We start from the raw sequence: 10,000 nt of genomic DNA on the forward strand, positions 1-10,000 counted from the left end.
CCCGGTCCCGGGTAGACCTGTCCTCCCCGCCGACCCGGTCCCGGGTAGACCGGTCCTCCCCGCCGACCCGGTCCCGGGTAGACCGGTCCTCCCCGCCGACCCGGTCCCGGGTAGACCGGTCCTCCCCGCCGACCCGGTCCCGGGTAGACCGGTCCTCCCCGCCGACCCGGTCCCGGGTAGACCGGTCCTCCCCGCCGACCCGGTCCCGGGTAGACCGGTCCTCCCCGCCGACCCGGTCCCGGGTAGACCTGTCCTCCCCGCCGAACCGGTCCCGGGTAGACCGGTCCTCCCCGCCGACCCGGTCCCGGGTAGACCTGTCCTCCCCGCCGAACCGGTCCCGGGTAGACGTGGTGGCCGGCCGGGACTCGGGATCGGGGGCGGGCGCGGTCGGGTAGACCTGTCCTCCCCGCCGACCCGGTCCCGGGTAGACCTGTCCTCCCCGCCGAACCGGTCCCGGGTAGACGTGGTGGCCGGCCGGGACTCGGGATCGGGGGCGGGCGCGGTCGGGTAGACCTGTCCTCCCCGCCGACCCGGTCCCGGGTAGACCTGTCCTCCCCGCCGAACCGGTCCCGGGTAGACGTGGTGGCCGGCCGGGACCCGGGATGGGGGGGGCGCTGTCGGGTAGACCTGTCCTCCCCGCCGAACCGGTCCCTGGTAGACCTGTCCTCCCCGCCGAACCGGTCCCGGGTAGACGTGGTGGCCGGCCGGGACGCGGGGCGATGGGGGGGGCGCTGTCGGGTAGACCTGTCCTCCCCGCCGAACCGGTCCCGGGTAGACCTGTCCTCCCCGCCGACCCGGTCCCGGGTAGACGTGGTGGCCGGCCGGGACGCGGGGTGGGGGGGGCGCTGTCGTCCAGACCCGTCGGCCAGACCCGTCCCCGTCCCCGTCCCCGTCCCCGTCCCCGTCCCCGTCCCGTTCCCGCCCCCCCCCGCCACCCCCTTCCGCGGCACCAACCCCCCCCGCAAGCAACGGGAAGGGGCGCAGCTTTCTATCAGCTCGGCTGAAACGCCCGAAGGCGGGGCGGCGTCTGTGTTTCAAAAGCGGAAAAAAAATAAAAAAGCAACAAAAACCAAAAAATTCCCGCCGCCCCGCCCCACCCACCCCCCCCCCCCCCACCTCCCCCCGTGCAGGCACCCCTGCAAACGGGCCTCCGGCACGGCAGCCCGGCCGCCGCACCCCCACCCGCAAGCCCCCCCCCCCACCGCCGCCCCGGCCGAGAGCGCACAAGCAGCCCCTGCCGCCGCCCCCCCCCACCCCCCCCCCGGTGCGGGCACCCCTGCATACGGGCCTCCGGCACGGCCGCTCCGCTGCCCCCCCCCACCCCGCCACCCCCCCACCGCCGCACCGGCCGAGAGCGCACAAGCAGCCCCTGCCGCCGCCCCCCCCCCCCCCCCCCCGACTCAAACCTCAATCTTCTCGGAAAAGAGGCCCCGTCCCCAGCCTACCTCAGCGCAAGGCTCCCCGCCTGCTCCTCGACCCCGTCTCTCAGTCTCTGTCTCCCCCTTCTGCCGCGGGGAAGCGCCCGCCCCTTGCCGGCGGGTGGGCGGGGCGGGCCGGCTCGGGTTCCGGTTGCTAAGCAGCAGGGTGGCACTCGTTGACCCCGGGCGCCGCTCCGTCTGCCGATGGGCGGGCCGGTGCTGGCTCTCAAGAACTTTTTGTAACTGTTTCCCTGCTCTGCTTTGGTTTTGTTTTTTTTTCTCGCCCACCGTCAGAACCGATGCAGAGTAAGAAAGCCTTCAGCGAGACAGTCCGGCCAAGCTTAGCGCCTTCCACTAGATACGGCGAAGTCTCGGAAACGGGGGGTGGCGAGGGGAATTTCAGGCGCGCGCCGCCTCCCCCCTCCTGCACCACCCCCCCCCGCAAGCGACGGGAAGGGGCGCCGCTTTCCATCAGCTCGGCTGAAACGCCCGAGGACGGGGCGGCGTCTCTGTTTCAAAAGCGGAAAAAGAAATAAAAAAGCAACAAAAACCAAAAAATTCCCGCCGCCCCCCCCAACCCACCCCCGTGCAGGCACCCCTGCAAACGGGCCTCCGGCAGGGCCGGCCTGCCGCCCCCAGCCACCCCCCGCAAGCCCCCCCACCGCCGCCCCGGCTGAGAGAGCACAGGCAGCCCGCCGCCGCCCCTTCCCACCCCGTGCAGGCACCCCTGCATACGGGCCTCCGGCAGGGCCGGCCTGCCGCCCCCAGCCACCCCCCGCAAGCCCCCCCCACCGCCGCCCCGGCTCAGAGAGCACAGGCAGCCCGCCGCAGGCCCACCCACCCCGTGCAGGCACCCCTGCATACGGGCCTCCGGCAGGGCCGGCCTGCCGACCCCAGCCATCCCCCGCAAGCCCCTCCACCGCCGCCCCGACTGAGACAGCACAGGCAGCCCGCCGCCGGCCCTTCCCACCCCGTGCAGGCACCCCTGCATACGGGCCTCCGGCAGGGCCGGCCTGCCGCCCCCAGCCACCCCCCGCAACCCCCCCCACCGCCGCCCCGGCTGAGAGATCACAGGCAGCCCGCCGCCGGCCCTTCCCACCCCGTGCAGGCACCCCCGCATACGGGCCTCCGGCAGGGCCGGCCTGCCGACCCCAGCCACCCCCCGCAAGCCCCCCCACCGCCGCCCCGACTGAGACAGCACAGGCAGCCCGCCGCCGGCCCTTCCCACCCCGTGCAGGCACCCCTGCATACGGGCCTCCGGCAGGGCCGGCCTGCCGCCCCCAGCCACCCCCCGCAACCCCCCCCACCGCCGCCCCAGGTGAGAGAGCACAGGCAGCCCGCCGCCGGCCCTTCCCACCCCGTGCAGGCACCCCTGCATACGGGCCTCCGGCAGGGCCGGCCTGCCGCCCCCAGCCACCCCCCGCAACCCCCCCCACCGCCGCCCCGGCTGAGAGATCACAGGCAGCCCGCCGCCGGCCCTTCCCACCCCGTGCAGGCACCCCTGCATACGGGCCTCCGGCAGGGCCGGCCTGCCGACCCCAGCCACCCCCCGCAAGCCCCCCCCACCGCCGCCCCGGCTCAGAGAGCACAGGCAGCCCGCCGCAGGCCCACCCACCCCGTGCAGGCACCCCCGCATACGGGCCTCCGGCAGGGCCGGCCTGCCGACCCCAGCCACCCCCCGCAAGCCCCCCCACCGCCGCCCCGACTGAGACAGCACAGGCAGCCCGCCGCCGGCCCTTCCCACCCCGTGCAGGCACCCCTGCATACGGGCCTCCGGCAGGGCCGGCCTGCCGCCCCCAGCCACCCCCCGCAACCCCCCCCACCGCCGCCCCGGCTGAGAGATCACAGGCAGCCCGCCGCCGGCCCTTCCCACCCCGTGCAGGCACCCCTGCATACGGGCCTCCGGCAGGGCCGGCCTGCCGACCCCAGCCACCCCCCGCAAGCCCCCCCCACCGCCGCCCCGGCTCAGAGAGCACAGGCAGCCCGCCGCAGGCCCACCCACCCCGTGCAGGCACCCCCGCATACGGGCCTCCGGCAGGGCCGGCCTGCCGACCCCAGCCACCCCCCGCAAGCCCCCCCACCGCCGCCCCGACTGAGACAGCACAGGCAGCCCGCCGCCGGCCCTTCCCACCCCGTGCAGGCACCCCTGCATACGGGCCTCCGGCAGGGCCGGCCTGCCGCCCCCAGCCACCCCCCGCAACCCCCCCCACCGCCGCCCCAGGTGAGAGAGCACAGGCAGCCCGCCGCCGGCCCTTCCCACCCCGTGCAGGCACCCCTGCATACGGGCCTCCGGCAGGGCCGGCCTGCCGCCCCCAGCCACACCCCACAAGCCCCCCCACCGCCGCCCCGGCTGAGACACCACAGGCAGCCCGCCGCCGGCCCTTCCCACCCCGTGCAGGCACCCCTGCATACGGGCCTCCGGCAGGGCCGGCCTGCCGACCCCAGCCACCCCCCGCAAGCCCCCCCACCGCCGCCCCGGCTGAGAGAGCACAGGCAGCCCGCCGCCGGCCCTTCCCACCCCGTGCAGGCACCCCTGCATACGGGCCTCCGGCAGGGCCGGCCTGCCGCCCCCAGCCACCCGCCACAGGCCCCCCCACCGCCGCCCCGGCTGAGACAGCACAGGCAGCCCGCCGCCGGCCCTTCCCACCCCGTGCAGGCACCCCTGCATACGGGCCTCCGGCAGGGCCGGCCTGCCGCCCACAGCCACCCCCCGCAACCCCCCCCACCGCCGCCCCGGCTCAGAGAGCACAGGCAGCCCGCCGCAGGCCCACCCACCCCGTGCAGGCACCCCTGCATACGGGCCTCCGGCAGGGCCGGCCTGCCGCCCCCAGCCACCCCCCGCAAGCCCCCCCCACCGCCGCCCCGGCTCAGAGAGCACAGGCAGCCCGCCGCCGGCCCTTCCCACCCCGTGCAGGCACCCCTGCATACGGGCCTCCGGCAGGGCCGGCCTGCCGACCCCAGCCACCCCCCGCAAGCCCCCCCCACCGCCGCCCCGGCTCAGAGAGCACAGGCAGCCCGCCGCAGGCCCACCCACCCCGTGCAGGCACCCCTGCATACGGGCCTCCGGCAGGGCCGGCCTGCCGACCCCAGCCACCCCCCGCAAGCCCCCCCACCGCCGCCCCGACTGAGACAGCACAGGCAGCCCGCCGCCGGCCCTTCCCACCCCGTGCAGGCACCCCTGCATACGGGCCTCCGGCAGGGCCGGCCTGCCGCCCCCAGCCACCCCCCGCAACCCCCCCCACCGCCGCCCCGGCTGAGAGATCACAGGCAGCCCGCCGCCGGCCCTTCCCACCCCGTGCAGGCACCCCTGCATACGGGCCTCCGGCAGGGCCGGCCTGCCGACCCCAGCCACCCCCCGCAAGCCCCCCCCACCGCCGCCCCGGCTCAGAGAGCACAGGCAGCCCGCCGCAGGCCCACCCACCCCGTGCAGGCACCCCTGCATACGGGCCTCCGGCAGGGCCGGCCTGCCGCCCCCAGCCACCCCCCGCAAGCCCCCCCACCGCCGCCTCGGCTGAGAGAGCACAGGCAGCCCGCCGCCGGCCCTTCCTACCCCGTGCAGGCACCCCTGCATACGGGCCTCCGGCCGGGCCGGCCTGCCGCCCCCAGCCACCCCCCACAAGCCCCCCCACCGCCGCCCCGGCTCAGAGAGCACAGGCAGCCCGCCGCAGGCCCACCCACCCCGTGCAGGCACCCCTGCATACGGGCCTCCGGCAGGGCCGGCCTGCCGACCCCAGCCACCCCCCGCAAGCCCCCCCACCGCCGCCCCGACTGAGACAGCACAGGCAGCCCGCCGCCGGCCCTTCCCACCCCGTGCAGGCACCCCTGCATACGGGCCTCCGGCAGGGCCGGCCTGCCGCCCCCAGCCACCCCCCGCAACCCCCCCCACCGCCGCCCCAGGTGAGAGAGCACAGGCAGCCCGCCGCCGGCCCTTCCCACCCCGTGCAGGCACCCCTGCATACGGGCCTCCGGCAGGGCCGGCCTGCCGACCCCAGCCACCCCCCACAAGCCCCCCCACCGCCGCCCCGGCTGAGACAGCACAGGCAGCCCGCCGCCGGCCCTTCCCACCCCGTGCAGGCACCCCTGCATACGGGCCTCCGGCAGGGCCGGCCTGCCGACCCCAGCCACCCCCCGCAAGCCCCCCCACCGCCGCCCCGGCTGAGAGAGCACAGGCAGCCCGCCGCCGGCCCTTCCCACCCCGTGCAGGCACCCCTGCATACGGGCCTCCGGCAGGGCCGGCCTGCCGCCCCCAGCCACCCGCCACAGGCCCCTCCACCGCCGCCCCGGCTGAGACAGCACAGGCAGCCCGCCGCCGGCCCTTCCCACCCCGTGCAGGCACCCCTGCATACGGGCCTCCGGCAGGGCCGGCCTGCCGCCCACAGCCACCCCCCGCAACCCCCCCCACCGCCGCCCCGGCTGAGAGAGCACAGGCAGCCCGCCGCCGGCCCTTCCCACCCCGTGCAGGCACCCCTGCATACGGGCCTCCGGCAGGGCCGGCCTGCCGACCCCAGCCACCCCCCGCAAGCCCCCCCCACCGCCGCCCCGGCTCTAAGAGCACAGGCAGCCCGCCGCAGGCCCACCCACCCCGTGCAGGCACCCCTGCATACGGGCCTCCGGCAGGGCCGGCCTGCCGACCCCAGCCACCCCCCGCAAGCCCCCCCACCGCCGCCCCGACTGAGACAGCACAGGCAGCCCGCCGCCGGCCCTTCCCACCCCGTGCAGGCACCCCTGCATACGGGCCTCCGGCAGGGCCGGCCTGCCGCCCCCAGCCACCCCCCGCAACCCCCCCCACCGCCGCTATGGCTGAGACAGCACAGGCAGCCCGCCGCCGGCCCTTCCCACCCCGTGCAGGCACCCCTGCATACGGGCCTCCGGCAGGGCCGGCCTGCCGCCCCCAGCCACCCCCCGCAAGCCCCCCCACCGCCGCCCCGGCTGAGACAGCACAGGCAGCCCGCCGCCGGCCCTTCCCACCCCGTGCAGGCACCCCTGCATACGGGCCTCCGGCAGGGCCGGCCTGCCGACCCCAGCCACCCCTCCGCAAGCCCCCCCACCGCCGCCCCGGCTGAGACAGCACAGGCAGCCCGCCGCCGGCCCTTCCCACCCCGTGCAGGCACCCCTGCATACGGGCCTCCGGCAGGGCCGGCCTGCCGCCCCCAGCCACCCGCCGCAGGCTACCCCACCGCCGCCCCGGCTGAGACAGCACAGGCAGCCCGCCGCTGCCCCTTCCCACCCCGTGCAGGCACCCCTGCATACGGGCCTCCGGCAGGGCCGGCCTGCCGCCCCCAGCCACCCCCCGCAAGCCCCCCCACCGCCGCCTCGGCTGAGAGAGCACAGGCACCCCGCCGCCGGCCCTTCCTACCCCGTGCAGGCACCCCTGCATACGGGCCTCCGGCCGGGCCGGCCTGCCGCCCCCAGCCACCCCCCACAAGCCCCCCCACCGCCGCCCCGGCTGAGACAGCACAGGCAGCCCGCCGCCGCCCCTTCCCACCCCGTGCAGGCACCCCTGCATACGGGCCTCCGGCAGGACCGGCCTGCCGCCCCCAGACAACCCCCGCAAGCCCCCCCACCGCCGCCCCGGCTGAGAGAGCACAGGCACCCCGCCGCCGCCCCTTCCCACCCCGTGCAGGCACCCCTGCATACGGGCCTCCGGCAGGGCCGGCCTGCCGACCCCAGCCACCCCCCGCAAGCCCCCCCACCGCCGCCCCGGCTGAGAGAGCACAGGCAGCCCGCCGCCGGCCCTTCCCACCCCGTGCAGGCACCCCTGCATACGGGCCTCCAGCACGGGCGACCCGCTCTGTCCGCAGGGAGGACAGGTCTACCCCTTCTGCCGGCAGGGAGGCCAGGTCTACCCCTTCTGCCGGCAGGGATGCCAGGTCTACCCGTTTTACCGGCAGGGAGGCCAGGTCTACCCCTTCTGCCGGCAGGGAGGCCAGGTCTACCCGTTTTACCGGCAGGGATGCCAGGTCTACCCGTTCTAGCGGCAGGGAGGCCAGGTCTACCCATATTGCCGGCAGGGAGACCAGGTCTACCCATTTACCGGCAGGGAGACCAGGTCTACCCGTTCTGGCGGCAGGGAGAACAGGTCTACCCTTTTTGCCGGCAGGGAGACCAGGTCTACCCGTTTTGCCGGCAGGGAGACCAGGTCTACCCGTTCTGGCTGCAGGGAGACCAGGTCTACCCGTTTTGCCGGCAGGGATAACAGGTCTACCCGATTTACCTGCAGGGAGACCAGGTCTACCCATTTACCGGCAGGGAGACCAGGTCTACCCGTTTTGCCGGCAGGGATGCCAGGTCTACCCGTTCTGGCGGCAGGGAGAACAGGTCTACCCGTTTTACCTGCAGGGAGAACAGGTCTACCCGTTTTACCGGCAGGGAGACCAGGTCTACCCGTTTTGCCGGCAGGGATGCCAGGTCTACCCGTTTTACCTGCAGGGATGCCAGGTCTACCCGTTTTACCGGCAGGGAGGCCAGGTCTACCCGTTCTGCCGGCAGGGAGGCCAGGTCTACCCGTTCTAGCGGCAGGGAGACCAGGTCTACCCATTTACCGGCAGGGAGACCAGGTCTACCCGTTTTGCCGGCAGGGATGCCAGGTCTACCCGTTTTGCCGGCAGGGATAACAGGTCTACCCGTTTTACCTGCAGGGAGGCCAGGTCTACCCGTTTTACCGGCAGGGAGACCAGGTCTACCCGTTTTGCCGGCAGGGATGCCAGGTCTACCCGTTCTGGCGGCAGGGAGACCAGGTCTACCCGTTCTGCCGGCAGGGATGCCAGGTCTACCCGTTTTACCTGCACGGAGACCAGGTCTACCCGTTTTACCGGCAGGGAGGCCAGGTCTACCCGTTCTGGCGGCAGGGAGAACAGGTCTACCCTTTTTGCCGGCAGGGAGACCAGGTCTACCCGTTTTGCCGGCAGGGATGCCAGGTCTACCCGTTCTGGCGTCAGGGAGAACAGGTCTACCCGTTTTACCGGCAGGGAGAACAGGTCTACCCGTTTTACCGGCAGGGAGACCAGGTCTACCCGTTTTGCCGGCAGGGATGCCAGGTCTACCCGTTTTACCTGCAGGGATGCCAGGTCTACCCGTTTTACCGGCAGGGAGGCCAGGTCTACCCGTTCTGCCGGCAGGGAGGCCAGGTCTACCCGTTCTAGCGGCAGGGAGACCAGGTCTACCCATTTACCGGCAGGGAGACCAGGTCTACCCGTTTTGCCGGCAGGGATGCCAGGTCTACCCGTTTTGCCGGCAGGGATAACAGGTCTACCCGTTTTACCTGCAGGGAGGCCTGGTCTACCCGTTTTACCGGCAGGGAGACCAGGTCTACCCGTTCTGCCGGCAGGGATGCCAGGTCTACCCGTTTTACCTGCACGGAGACCAGGTCTACCCGTTTTACCGGCAGGGAGGCCAGGTCTACCCGTTCTGGCGGCAGGGAGAACAGGTCTACCCTTTTTGCCGGCAGGGAGACCAGGTCTACCCGTTTTGCCGGCAGGGATGCCAGGTCTACCCGTTCTGGCTGCAGGGAGACCAGGTCTACCCGTTTTGCCGGCAGGGATAACAGGTCTACCCGTTTTACCTGCAGGGAGACCAGGTCTACCCGTTTTACCGGCAGGGAGACCAGGTCTACCCGTTTTGCCGGCAGGGATGCCAGGTCTACCCGTTCTGCCGGCAGGGAGGCCAGGTCTACCCGTTTTACCGGCAGGGAGGCCAGGTCTACCCGTTTTACCTGCAGGGAGAACAGGTCTACCCGTTTTACCGGCAGGGAGACCAGGTCTACCCGTTTTGCCGGCAGGGATGCCAGGTCTACCCGTTGTGGCGGCAGGGAGGCCAGGTCTACCCGTTCTGCCGGCAGGGAGGCCAGGTCTACCCGTTTTACCTGCAGGGAGGCCAGGTCTACCCGTTTTGGCGGCAGGGAGACCAGGTCTACCCGTTTTGCCGGCAGGGATGCCAGGTCTACCCGCTTCCGGCAGGGATGCCAGGTCTACCCGGTTCCAGGCAGGGAGGCCTCGTCTACCCGTTCTGCCGGCAGGGAGGCCAGGTCTACCCGTTTTACCGGCAGGGATGCCAGGTCTACCCGCTTCCGGCAGGGATGCCAGGTCTACCCGGTTCCAGGCAGGGAGGCCTCGTCTACCCGTTCTGCCGGCAGGGAGGCCAGGTCTACCCGTTTTACCGGCAGGGATGCCAGGTCTACCCGCTTCCGGCAGGGATGCCAGGTCTACCCGGTTCCAGGCAGGGAGGCCTCGTCTACCCGTTCTGCCGGCAGGGAGGCCAGGTCTACCCGTTTTACCGTCCGCCGGGTCCGGTGTGCCCGATGTGGCCGCCGGAGCTGCCGGCGGAAAGGGATGCCTCGTCTACCTCGCTCCGGCGGGACTTTGGCTCCACCGCGGTTCTGGCAGGTAGACGTCTTGCCCGGTTCTTCTTCGGAGCTGCCGAAGGGGTCGCTGCTTTGCGCTGCCTCCAGTTACGTCATGGTAAGAGTCGGCGGCGCTCGCGCGCCTCCCCGCTGGGGGAAGACGGTTCTCTTCGAGCCCGCCGGGGCCGGGGACCTCGCTGTCCGTATACTAGGGCAGAGGGCTGGCGCTCGCGGACCAGCGCCA

This window comes from Opisthocomus hoazin, unplaced genomic scaffold (assembly GCF_030867145.1).
Source record: "Opisthocomus hoazin isolate bOpiHoa1 unplaced genomic scaffold, bOpiHoa1.hap1 HAP1_SCAFFOLD_105, whole genome shotgun sequence".
Classification (NCBI taxonomy): Eukaryota; Metazoa; Chordata; class Aves; order Opisthocomiformes; family Opisthocomidae; genus Opisthocomus; species Opisthocomus hoazin.